This window comes from Homalodisca vitripennis, chromosome 6 (genome assembly GCF_021130785.1).
Source record: "Homalodisca vitripennis isolate AUS2020 chromosome 6, UT_GWSS_2.1, whole genome shotgun sequence".
Taxonomy (NCBI): Eukaryota; Metazoa; Arthropoda; class Insecta; order Hemiptera; family Cicadellidae; genus Homalodisca; species Homalodisca vitripennis.
In genome coordinates this window covers 33,309,474-33,324,021 of record NC_060212.1, presented here as the reverse complement: position 1 = coordinate 33,324,021, position 14,548 = coordinate 33,309,474, and the positions used below count along the sequence as shown (strand labels likewise).

Below are 14,548 nucleotides of genomic sequence, written 5' to 3'. Positions count from 1 at the left end.
CATGTATGATACATAAAATTGTACGTTTTACTGGAGTTTCAATGTGTGACTGTTTGATATCTTAAGGCTAATATTGACGATTGCAATACGTTATATTACGTTTATTGCAATACAAATATTTGGTTAATTTGATACAAATTTACCAATTTTGGTTATTGGTTCAGAAAACAACTTTATGCGAGCAGACTATGCAATCTTTTAAACAATACAATGAAGTATTTGGCTTCGTACAGGAATTTTATGTAACATACAAAACAAAAGGTAAGTTAGGTCAGTGCAATACGCTATTTGTCTTTGCAAAACTTTGTTTAGTACTGCAACGGTAACATTCCTAGAAGAATGCTCTTTATTTGTGTCTCCGCTCTGTCTTTGTGCAGTGGAAATATTGTCTAGCAAATGTTCTGTCTTCGGCATTTTCTCCACATTCCATGAGCACAATCTATTATTAAACTTGGCTCCTAATTCATTAGAGGTAAAATTCAAAGTTCAGCTGTCATAGAATTAAGTATGTAACTTGATAGGAAACAATTTTCTACAAAATACAAAATCCAAATAATGTTGGGACAAACTGAAGGTTATGACATCAATAAGGTTATTATTGTATACTTTGAGACTTTTTATTGGCTAGTTTTACTGTCAATAGTAGTAGTCTAAAACACCAGAAAGGTGATTTTTGTTAACCACTATACAATTTTATACTTATATACCTAATATTTAGTTAATGTTAATACTTATTACACTTCAACAGTTGTTATCTACTTACCATCACAGATTAACTGATTGTTTCACATTATTTTTTCTGTTTTTATACCAACATTTATTAATTTACCACTGACCTTAATATATCCTTTCCAATCGTACGTAGATTAGTTACAACTAAAATTTATTTTATCAACTAGATTTTACATTTGTGTTACAAATTTAATTATTACCCTATGGTAAATCTGTTACACAGTCAAAATACGTTCACTACAGATCTAAAAGAGTTATCATGTTGAAATATAAAAATATAGGAGCTTTTCTCTACTTAAGAGCTTCATAGCAGCCTAGTACATTAAATTATATAGCTTTACCAAATTGTCAGTAAATGTTGGTACATTTTATCGTTGAACAGTCACGATACACGAACACAGGATACTAGTTGAAATATTAAAATATAGAGGTTTTTTTCTACTTTAGGTGATAAATTATGTTATCTGGCCGAGAATTAGGGTTTTCTCTTTGAATTATATTCATTCTAAGAGTTTCATAACGGATTAGTTCATTAAATTATATAGCTTTACCAAATTGTCAGTAAATGTTGGTACATTTTATCGTGGAACAGTCACGATACAAGAACACAGGGTACTAATTTTCTCGCAGAAAAGTTTGGCCGCACACTTCTAATCTAGTTTACCAGTTCGCTAACCAGTTCTTCAACTTGGGTCGAGGGAGTCTCCTCGCGAAAAATTCTCATGATCTTTCTCTTAGTAACTTAGCCTAAGACACTCTTCTGAGTGTAACTTAGCCTTATGACTGTAACTATTCTAAAAGGACGCCCTATCTCCATTGTGAATCAACAAGGTATTTTCTCAAATTGTACTTCCTGGAAGTCGTTTCTTTCAGAATTGTCCTGAGTTGGTTCCAATTCGTCAAGACACTTCACAAGAAAACAAAGTAGGAAAACATTTGTTTTATATTGAGAACCCTACATTTTCAAGCAGCAACGAATTTGGTGATGAAAGAAAAGAACTAAAATATACAGGCTCATGTGAATAAGATATTTCCTCAAATCCTACTTCCTGGAAGGCGTCTCTTTCAGAATTTTCCTGGGTCGGTTCCATGTCATCAACTCAGTTCGGAAGAAAACAAAGTAAGAAAACATTTGTTTTATGTTGAGAACCCGATATGTTAAAGCAGCAACGAATTTTATTACGAAATAAAAGAGCTAAAATACATACGCTCGTTTTATCATTTAAAATAGAAAGGATGGATTTAAATTGTAAGTGAGGAAAACTTCTACTTTCAACTTTATATTCCTTATATAAGGCAGCAATAAGAACTACGGTTGCCACTTCTGCAAATTTTGTTTTTCTTAATGTATACTTCACTTTGTTCTTTGGTACAGGATAAACGAGTATACATTCTACTTCTAAAGAGAAGTAGATTGCTCGCTGAAGCCAGCACTTTAGAGTTTCCTCTTCGAAAAGTAGACTACATAAAAATCCGATACTTTATGGGGTTCCATGCGAGAGAGGAATTTCTCGTGTGGCAACAGAGTGCAACATTACATACTAGAAATACGATATGTAGAACTGGTACAATTCCTGACTACGCCAGGTGCAATTTTGCATGCTAAAATGTCTCATTAGCCACCATGTGCAATGTCTTAAAGCCATCATTTACAACTTTGACTAGCGAATCTGGCCATCATTCACAACATGTCGTAACATGTCAAAATTTTAAATCCATCGCTCATTTCATTCTAGAAATGTCCCTCGGACGGACAGACTGAAATACAACCATGCAAAAACGAGTTTGACACGAAAATGAGGCATCATAGAACACAACCATGTGAAAATAAACTTTCTTGTAAAATTAAAAGTCTACAGATTTTTTCTCTAGATGAAATTCACATTCAGATTTTTTTTCATTAAGTTCGATTTCATAGCAGTGCTTCAATAATCAGTGTCCACACACCGTTACTATAAAATAATGTATATTTGGGGTTAGTTTGGCTACACGTGTCGTCAATCAATGTGTCACATGTTTGAATATCTTATTGGGTGTATTAATTTTTAAACAGATTTATTTATTCTCCTTTTTCTCGTTGCCATCAGGGTTGGATTTGTAAAGAGACCAAACGTAATATACACCGTTATCTAACTCAGTGTCCCTATATAGAAATGTAAATTTTTAATCTATATGTTTTGGATATATTATGTGGACAGATAGACATATAGACAAACATACATGAAGTTGTCTCGACCCCTCGAGTGATTGGCTTCGCTAACGTTCAGCCAATTGCAACAGGACAAAATATTTAAGTGATCTGTAGGGTGGATTGACAGTGATTACCTGGGGCTAGAATCATGCTCTTTTACTACTTTGAGGTTGGTTTTTAAAGGTAATTAATATCTAAGCTATAACCGGAAGTCACCTTCAATCCATGGATAATACAATGGAAATAACAAGCAATCTTGTAACGTTTAGTTAACTACAGTTTAAATTGCACATACAACTATAGAATTCCATTATAACAAAACTAGTTTTCAATCTTCCATATCCACACACAACATCAAATTAAAACCACTATTGCGTTAATTATAACAAGACAAAATATATAAGAGGTCTGTAGAGTGAATTGACAGTGACTGTTACTGGGGCTAAAATCATGCTCTTTTACTACTTTGATGTTGGTTTTTAAGGATAATTAACATCCAAGCTATAACCGGAAGTCACCTTCAACCCATGGATGATATAATGGAAATAACAAGTATGTTTATAAAGATGGGTAGTTTCAGATAATTATAGTTTAAATTGCACATACAACTATAGAAATCCATTATAACAAAAGTAGTTTCCAATCTTCCATATTCTACAACGGATCATCAAATTAAAACCTCTATTGCGTTCATTTTTATTCAGTATTGCCTTAAAATACGTATTTGAGTATTTCTGTTTTGATAATTGACTATTTTTTATGACTTACGTGACCATGAGCATCAGCTGGTTCAATTTTCAAACTATTCGTTGTTGTTTGAACCAATCCGGATTTTTTCAAATCCACTTATGACTTAAGATATTTATTAGAGTATAATTGGTAGTACTTCGCCTTTCCTGTACCTTTATTTTGTTGTTTCTTGTACGGAATAAACGGAAAACACCACTTCCATTGAAGTAAACCCAATGAAACCATCGTATATTATGTAAATCATCCCTCATAATATTTAATTTATATATCATAAACATATAACATATGAAAATCACTTGAGGGATTGGAAAACATTTCATTTCTGTACGTCTGTTAGCACTACATCTCCAAAGCAAGCTAACCTAAAGACACGCCGCTATGAAACCCAGTTTATTGAACAAAAATGTAGAATGTATCATGTGGTAATTTATTTCGAGAAACACTTCTTCTGTATACATTAAACTTTGCATGAAACTTGTCTATATGGACAAGAATGAGTTCTATATAGAATGACCAACCATGGAATTTGGCTGAGCATCACTCCGTAGGCTGATACTATTTCTGTTTTGTCTGCAGAGGGAATGTAAAAAAATTTCTTGTGTGAGTTTTCTGCCTGTGCATCTGGCGACAGGACATCTCATGAATGAAATGAGCTATGGGCTTGAATGAAATGGGCTTGAAATTTCACATTGTACCTCAGTCTGTTACGCGACACGTGGTGTAGCGTACCCTTGCCTTGTCTACTCTTAGTATAATACAATCGGTTATACAGGGTGTAAAGGAAGTCCCGCACTGGCTTGGTAGACTCCTTGTAGACCATTCTCCATTGGACGTCTACTACCTTAAAAATTATTTAACAAGTCCAATATTCATTCACTAAGTTTTACTTTCACAACTTGAGCCAAGACAAGAATATTAAACCATTTAGAACAGGACCTAAATCGTAAATGTTTCAAACTTTAAACCAGTATAACTTTTGAAAGAGTTGACCCTTTGGGGTCAAGTTTGCAGCATTGTACTCTACTAATAAAGACCTTTAATTTGATGTACTACTCGACCTATGCTCTCACTTAAGATTTCCTTCTGACTCCTTGTGGGCCATCCCCCTGACATGACAAAAATACGGTAGTTACTTCAAAAAGTAGATTTATAGATGCAGTAATGATGAACCAAGTTTTATTGTGTTACCTATAATTGTTTTAGAATTATCAAGCACAAGCGGGCATTTGTTTACATCTTGTATATTATATGTTATTAATAGGTCATTCAAATCAATGTATTAATATAATTCATATTCATGTACTGTTTTTCTCATTGGAATATTAGTACATTACGTATAAGATAGACTGATTCACTGGTTGAACAGGATGGGTGGACTCAACATCCGTCATTACTCCGGATATGGATTACATGCTCGTTCGAAACAACTGCCATCCATCCAAAATATGCATTAGACTATCATTACCTACACATCTCCATTCATGATACCCAAAGTTGATTCCATATGCGCCCTTATTGTTATATTTTCCAGTGATTCTATGAACGTGAAATTTTGTTTTCTACCCAAAATAAGATGAATTGTATCGGGATGAGGCAAAAGATTGCTCTTCCATGTGATAGAATTGAATGAGAAAAGTTTTTTAAAGTTTCTAGTTATGAACACCGAAAATCGAGCAGTTACTTTTCAAACGAAGAAGTTTTCTAATACAATATAAATAACTTGTTGTAGCCTGGAATATAAAAATATAAATGGAACTACAACCCTTTACTGCTTAGAACTAATGTTACTGAGAAGAAGAATTCAATAACACAACTTAGTGGCTCTAAATTGTGGAATCTCATTTAATGAATCCTAATCATATATTTAGGTCAAGTCAAATATTTTATCCTCTCCGTAGCTGGATTATAAAACTACGCTGAACCAAATTACGGATCTTATAACTCATGATCGATACTAAAAATTGTACATCACGTGAGAGGTAGGCATTCGTTGACACGTAACTTGGGCTACAGTATAATAAGCCGCCACTATCACAATCGAATAATAATTATCGATACTATCGAATACGACATTTAACCTATATATATCTTATAACCCATGATCGAGACTAAAAATTGTACATCACGTGAGAGGTAGGCATTCGTTGACACGTAACTTGGGCTACAGTATAATAAGCCGCCACTATCACAATCGAATAATAATTATCGATACTATCGAATACGACATTTAACCTATATATATCTTATAACCCATGATCGAGACTAAAAATTGTACATCACGTGAGAGGTAGGCATTCGTTGACACGTAACTTGGGCTACAGTATAATAAGCCGCCACTATCACAATCGAATAATAATTATCGATACTATCGAATACGACATTTAACCTCTATATATATATATATATATATATATATATATATACATATATATATATATATATATATATATATCCATCATTAATCATTGCCAGCTTTCTTTATTTAGACTAGTGACGTCATTACTAGCTGTTGCTGGGACTAAGTACGTAATTTTACTGTTTTATTGTATTTTGTATATTATATTTTAATTTGTCAATTATATAGGTTATTAATGTACTTATGCATTAATTTTTAAGATTGAAAACTAGCCAAAAGATATTGTTCTTTGAAATATCTACTAAGGTATTTGTTCTGACATTTTGCTTTCAGTCTTTTGGATGGTCACGAAAATCGATGATTCCATATCATTCGATAATTATCAACCGATTGGTTTGGTGGCCGCTTATTATACTGCAGCCGTAACCTGCTTGGCTTTGAAAATTCAAATGTCGTCCTCTTTGTCATTAATGAAGTAGGTGATTGCAACATGGTGAACGAAAACATTACACTGACCGGGAATCCAAAGAATCCAACGTCAAAAGGAAGAGTAATCCAAGCCCAAAAAATTCAATTCTTGACCCACTTATAACGACCCTGGCAGTAACTAGTCATCTCAATGTAAAGTTCTTTATTGCATCACTTTGTCAGAAGTGGATATCAGGATATCATTGTTAAGTATATCCAACGCTAAGTAACAAATACATACTGTAATGTGTCTTGATCAACAGTCCTTAGTTGAGGGCTGTTTTCGTACTGTCTGGCCGACTGTTAGATGCAAAAATACCAAAATCGGAAAGGAAGATCAGCTGAGCCTTAGGGAATGCTCAATGCCACCGATATCTCGTGTCCATTGATGTCAATTTTACCTAGACAAATTGTGCCTTTGCTTTGCAACGTTCTAGAATACTCCATTAAACATGATGTGGCCTGTAAACCATTCAGGGACGACTTGGGTATTATTGACGGTCGCCATCATGATGGTTTGCAAACCATGAACGTAACCTTGTGTCAGTATTACAACTCAAGCAAACAAATCCGTCAAGATAACTGTCTCAGAAGATCAGTGTGATCCTAATAAAAGTCTTTTGTCATGCACGTGCTTTGGATAAGGACGTAGCCAGCGAGAGGATGCAAGGGGTCTGGAACCCCCCTCCCCAATTTTCAATTTTTCTATTACTTTTTCAGTAACGATTATAATTACTTAAATAATTCAGTATTACTGACATGTTCTGCTGAAAGATAGTTCTTAAGAAAGAAACTGTTCAAGAAACTTTTAAGGAACAAAATAGGCCCTACTCTCTGTCCACTGCTGGAAAATATAAGTTGTCTGAACCTCCTCCCCAAAAATGTTTTCCTGGCAACCTACTTGGCTTTGGGATAACAAATCATGACAAGTTTGATGAACGTCTTGTTGTCGTTATCCAGAGAAATCGTAGCTAACGTTATTCGAAGCCACCATAACTTTGTTATACGAAAATACTACAGAGTTACAGACACTGAGAGATATCTCAATTCCCATTTATGTTGGAAGTTGGGTGAATAGAAGTACAGTAATGTCATTTCATTTTTCAGTTTGTAATGTTGGAAATGTAAAGTATCTAACGAGTAAAAACAATACAGTGTTGTTAATTATCCTTTAAAGATACAAGGTAGTGTTCCCATGCCTTGCCTTAAGCACCGAGTTGACCTTATCAGATCATGCCAACCTAATCCATCTTCTACTAAATACTCATCTTCCACCAATATTGTTATAAATGTGTGAATCTACCGGATAAAGAATTCCATCCACGTTGAAGTAGAATACTCTCTAGATTATCTTTCAGTAATGCAATAAAAATGTAAATTTCCTAAATTTATCAGTTCGAACAAGAGATTATTACCTCCCTTCACGTTACCCCATCTGTTTCATCCTATCTAAGATGTAAGTTTATCTTTTTGAGTTAGTAAATAAGCACGTAGAGAACTGTTTTTCAAGGAGGAGCCGATCCCTTTTCACATTCCATCCTCTTAGGCCACTGGCTTGTGCGAGGATCTTATCAACTGAATCAGGGAGAGAGTCAATACAGCACAAGGTTGAATGGTACTGATAAAAAGTCTAAGGTCACAGACAGGATTTGAACCTGCGCTATCTTTAGCTCAGATCCAAAGTCCAACGTCTTAGACCGCTCGCCGTCTGCACTCCGATATCGACTTTGCCTACTTGGCACCTAACCTCAAACCTACTCAATGGAACACAACACAAAAAGACAAGTTGATCACAAAATTAACGCCGAAGGTTTGGTTGACAATATTAACCAACACCTAATTGGTGACATCTCCTTACTTGACCTTCTAGCGCTTGACCTTCATTGTTCTATTTTAATTAAATGAAAATTCAACATTCAGACATCCAAGAAGAGTTATCTTATAAATTAAAACCAATCTTTGTGGATTATAATACTGTTTGTTATACGGAATATGCATGGACAAAATGTGATGTATTGCTGGTACATACCCAGGCATATTTGAAGGCAGTGGTGTAATTTATGTGATTAATAACCTATAAACTATACCAAACCCTTCTATTATTAGTTTTTATTATATTATTATTTTATTATTGTTATTATTATTACCCTCATCGTTTAAATGATACTCTTTTGTAATATAAATATACTACATTTATATTATTAATACCTATAAACAATACCAAACCCCCCTTTTATTATCATCATCATCATCATTATTATTATTATTACTGTTATTGTTATTATTATTACCCTCATATTTAATATGATATAAACATACCCTTACATCAATGATAGTACACGAAATCAATATTTTAACCTATTCTCATAGAACCACTCTGTATTTTACTATTCAAATGAGCCTTTTTACCAAAATCTCATTTAGAAAAACTTATATTCTACATTAGTCAACCTATTTCTCTCGTGCCACATTTGCAGGATTATGGTATTGTACTTCATTAAAATGTCTTTGTGAGCCAAAAACGTAATGCCTCATATTCCTCTTTAGTATGAGGTTGCACTATTTTGTAAATATTGTGTTGACACCTATGGTCACTTTATTAGTGTCAACACATCACATTTATTATATGATTTTAAACCAAAAACAAAAATATATTAATTGTATCAAAATGATAGTTCAGGGCAAAATTTTGGAAACAAAATGGCAGCAAACGCTGTATTTCTATTGAAAAATACAGCTGATCCACTGTATAGCTGAGATCAGTTATACATCTCATTAGGTATACATTAGTTATACATACAGGTAGTTATACACCTGTCATACAAAAATAGTGTTGCTGTCAGAGTTGAGACAGTATTTAGAGTAACCTAAATAGTTAAAACATTATCCTGGTTAATTCAGTTTAATCATTTCATAAAATGCTTCTAGTGCTGGTTGATCGTTTTCTATTTGTTATATTTTGTGTTCTAAATCAAACTTAAATAAGATTTCTGAAAACTTGAGGGTTTATATATGCAATGTAATACACTTAAAGGATACTTGTTGCAAATCAGTTATTGAATTTTGAAAATTTAAACACATGTTCACATGTTTAAATTTTAAGACATTGTCAATTCAAGCACCATTCTTACCAGTCATTTCCCCTTTAGTATCCAATCATTTACAAATTTTCAGTTTATAATGTTAGAAATTGAAAGATATTTAATGAGTAAAAACAATACAGACTAATAAGATGTATATTATTACTCTTGTATTTTTGTTGGAAGCAGTTTATAAGATATTTTCTTTACGATAAATTCTCTATAAACAGGAAAAGTATAAAATAATTCATAAATGTGTGAAGAATTTTACCATAGGAGTGAAGATATTTATTATCTTTTAACTTAAAAGATAAATTTTAACTATTTCATACGTAGGTACGAGAGAAAACAGGTGAAGATATCTAAGTTTTCAGGGAATCATGTGATATAAAATTATTTATAACTTGAAAAAAATGACAATTTGTATTACATATAATGTAAGAAAATTGTTTTACATATACATATGGTAGTGTATTTTATATATGTATAAAATGCACGTTAATGAAAACAAGCTATACCCTACAGTCATACTTAATATACGTATTGCGTAAGTATTACATCCAATACTTCAGTCGTTTTCTTTTGGCTCTGATTTCAAAATTCCCCCATATATTACTTTATACTTTAAATTCCAATAAGAATTGGAATTTTGAATGTTGAAGATCTTGTTTTTTCTGTCTCTAAGAATGTATCTTAAAATTTCCAGCTGAAAACCGATTGCATATCCTAAATTTTTCAATGATTCTATTAGTTTTTTATTTAAATACATTGAATTGACATCAAATTTTACGGCAGCAGTATGCTTCTCAGGGGACAGACTAGATAGATATCTAATAGTGTGTTATTTCATGTGTATGTGTTTCTCAGATATGAACTTTGCACACCGATTTGACAAGATGCGAAAATAACATGTGTTAAGTAAGGTACCAAACAGCTGCTTGATCTAGAACTGATCTTAAGGCAATAACTGAGCATTTCTGTCCAGGATTATGCCCCATTGTACACTGCCCCCTTATTCTGCTGGATAAGCTGCTTTCGCAGGTCTTAGATCGATGGGGCGGCCTGAATGAACCTGGGCAAGGGGTGAAAACACCTGTTCAAAAACACTCGTCTTTTAAATTTTGTCAAAATTCGTCACCTTTCGCTTTTAAAAATAAAAACACTGGTCATTTAATTTTGGTTCAATTAAAATATGATCGAGATGATCGAGAGTTGATCGATTTCTATAATTACAAAAATTAGAGTATAAATTATTTGCAAGAATTTTGTTTAAAGAATAAAAATAAAATAAATACATGTTTTATTCCACTGTTCACGTAAATTTCTTCCAAAAACTTGAGAACTACTTTGTAACAAATCTTTGATTTTTAGTGTAGCAAAATATTTTTATATTGTTTTCGCAATTAATTTTCTGTAACAGGTCAGTTTTCTAATCTATTTCGCAATCGATTGACAAATTTTAACCGATAAATGTCAAACAATGTTTTAAATTGACGGTTCTCGGAGCATTGAAATATTTTTACGTAATAACACCAGTGAATTATAACACATATTGCAATATTAATTTAATTTCGCGAGGCCTTCAATTTTTTTTCATTCGTGAAGTTGCCCGAAGATGGAATCCTCAGAGAGGCCTCACAAAATTAAATGAATATTGGAATTTGTGTTATAATTCACTCGTGGTATTAAATGTTTTTTGGCATTGCCATTTCATAAATATGTTTAATAATTAAAAGGTTAAAATTTAAAATAATATACAGGACGTAAAATAGGTGAAATTATATTTTTATCGTACACTGATTATATTTGTTCTAATAATTATTTTACAACAAATTGTCTCCCTGCTCAATATAACATGGTAAAAGTCGTGTGAACAACGTAAGAGACGGTCTAGAGAATGACACCACGTTAGAGACGTGTTACCTTGTGTAAGAGATGCAGAGAAGAGAGTCGCAAGGGTCACGGGTACAGGCATGGCCCGGCCAGAACACTGATTACACAGGACTGTCTGCGCTCCGCTACAACCGCCCGGCAGCCTCCCTGCATCACCCTCCCCCTCCCACCCCGCCCCGGTAGATCAATAGGAACCATTTACCCTGATCATTTACTTACGACGGCGACCCGGAGGACTGTCGAGGAAGAGGACTCGGGACCGGAGGTCTCTGCTCGGAAGAGACCTTAGGGATCGGTCAATTTCGCAGGGATCATTAAGGAGGAAAAAGTATCGGTGTCTCTTCTAAACCAAATAGTTGTATTTAATTGCTGAACTATAAAATGTGTCTAATGCTTTCAAGCTGGTAATTATTCAATAATTGAAGTAAATTTTAAGAATTATTAAAAAAAATTTAAACTCAGCTCCTCTTTTGAAATAATTTTAAATTTTCTTTATTAGAGTAGACATTTTGTTTTAAATTATATTGCATGCGTTATATATAGATATAATTTTATTAAATTATACAATTATATGTATATATTGTATAATTATATATATATATTATATATATATATATTTAAATATATTATTTATACAATTAAATATAATTGCAAATGCATTAAGTTCAATACATCGACCAATGTTACATTAATTATAATTTTGTCTTTATTTCTTAATTTTTTTTATTGCTGTAGAAATTTTTAGAATTTTATTGCATGCGTCAGTAATATAACTTATTTTAATACAATGTTATATAAATAAGTAAGTTTAATGCACCAATTTCAACCAATGTTACATTAATTAAATTTTTTATAATCGTCAGCACCAAAATGTCATTAATTTCGATAACAGAGTTAACGAAATAGTTTTATTGTTCACAGCGATTTGTTAAGAAAACAAGAAAATAACTTTTTTGGTTGAAGAATGGTAGTTATTTTAAACAATTTAGCGGTATTTATAATTATTATGACCACAGGAACGCTCTTTATTATGTGGGTATTAAATTTTTATCGTATCTTATATATAATGAAAGATTCCGTGTAGGAATGTTTTATTAACAAAAATTTATTTTTCCTAAAGATATTTTGGTAAAACATGTAATTTTCTCTAATTATATATTTCATTAATTGCCTTCAGCCATAAACCGTTAGAAAGCCATAAAACTTATGTACACATACTATGATTATTCACCTTCATCTCAGCCTTTTTTTATTTTGGCTTGGTTTAGAAATCGTATAAATTATCAACATTAAATATCTGTAATTCCTCGCAGAATCAAAAATAAATTCTCTATTTTTATGCTTTTAAGGAAGTTATCTTAATTGGCAATGACTTTAATTTCTTGTATCATCCCAATTAAAACCTACTTTTTTCCACAAGTGTCTTTGTATTTTTCGGCATATTTCAAGTAAAGTTGTGATCAATTATTTATAAAATGTTTTTTTTATCCTTTATTCTATTCAATTTCGCATTTTCTGTGTCGTAACGAAGTTTAAATCTAATTGTAACGAAATATCGTAAAAAATTATAAAACTGGAAAGTTATATCGTACATGAGAGATCTTCACCAGTTAGAAGTAAGTAATTGATTATCAAAGATCAAAAACATTCCCTGCAATATATTTTTACTTCACACTGTGTGAGTCAAATTTGTCAATGAATATGGTACCCACATTTCTTAGATCAAAAAATACGAAGGAATTCGTTTTCTAGTATTTTTTCTGAATATAATTGAACATAGCACTGGATCTAGTACACTTCATGAATAATGAAATACACTGATCGTCATAAGTAGTCTTTAACATTCACAGTGTCGTCGATTTCTCTAGTAGATAACAAGAAGTAGTTGTATTTAAAACTGAGTTTTAAAATATAAGTTTGAGTAGCGCACCAAACGTATAAAAAGTGGAAAGATAGCAGCACCAAACGATGTAAATGGAACGATATCGATCCTCACAGCGGGTAGGATCGATATCTATAAATTCAAACACAAAAGGACCATACGAAGCAAAAGTATTCTACTATGGATGCATACATCCAAAAATGCTTGATAAGATAAGATATTCTAATCCAAGTTTTATTATTGCCTTAAAAAGAAAACACCCTTAACAGCAAAGTTTCTAAGTGTGCACATTCATCTCCAGATTCGCTCTAACTATTCCGTTCCAACTTTACGCTCAGGGGATTTTTGTACCGAGTGCAGATTTAGATGGATCTCATGTCTGGGTAAGTCTCGTTTGAATGGGAACTGCTTAAAGTTCTTTTTTCCCTGTGGAAGGATTATGAAAGTAAAAGGGCTTTCAGGAATTTGCAATCGTTCAGTTATATAAGAAATCAGCAACACTAGGTTTCGTGATCTGAAATCTGATCTCTTCCTCTGGTGGATAACCATCCTAAACATAACTGAGAATATGAGAATAATGAGAATAATGATTTATTCCTTCAAAAAATTACAAAAACAGTACAAAAATAAAATCTTAGGAATAGCCTAATCACATGTCCAGTAGCGTGATTAGGATTAACAAAATAAAATAAACTTAATATTACTTTTAGAGTTCAGTTTGCATTAAATTACATGCTGGCCACTCTCCGAGGTGCCTGAAACTACAAATGAACTAAAAATAAGAATACAAAAAATACAACCAATATAAAAATAACTAGTAATTACTTATCCATATAATGTCAGAATAAAAATTATCTAATATTAACAGTAAAAACAACATAACAATTAGTATCCTCTTTATACAATTCGAATTAAAAGAAAACAAAACAAATTAAAAACATAGCAGCAAACATAGTACATTAAAAACAAATCAACATTATAAACATATAAATAACTTCTGTCAAAGAAACTACAATCTAGGTTAAAATAAACAAATCGTACCGGAGCGTTGAACCGTGGAAGACAGGGTGGTTCCCCTCAGAGCGGCTTCTGAAACAAATGTTCCAATGACTGATGGAAAGCAAAGCATCAGTGCATACACTTTAGGTTTATGGGAGAATGGTACAGTGTTGAAGTGTAGTTAATAGAGTCAAATC

The 14,548-nt window shown here is 32.4% G+C and overlaps 1 protein-coding gene across 1 annotated transcript in view; it reads right to left on the bottom strand.

Annotated features, from left to right (window-relative positions):
* Window positions 1–11,567, bottom strand: part of LOC124364237 (inactive dipeptidyl peptidase 10) — a 246,795-nt gene extending 235,228 nt beyond the window's left edge. Inside the window, exon 1 of the mRNA XM_046819563.1 lies at window positions 11,501–11,567. The gene's annotated coding sequence lies outside the window, so the exon portion shown is untranslated. The remainder of the gene's footprint in view (window positions 1–11,500) is intronic.
* Between the last annotated feature and the right edge of the window lie 2,981 nt (window positions 11,568–14,548).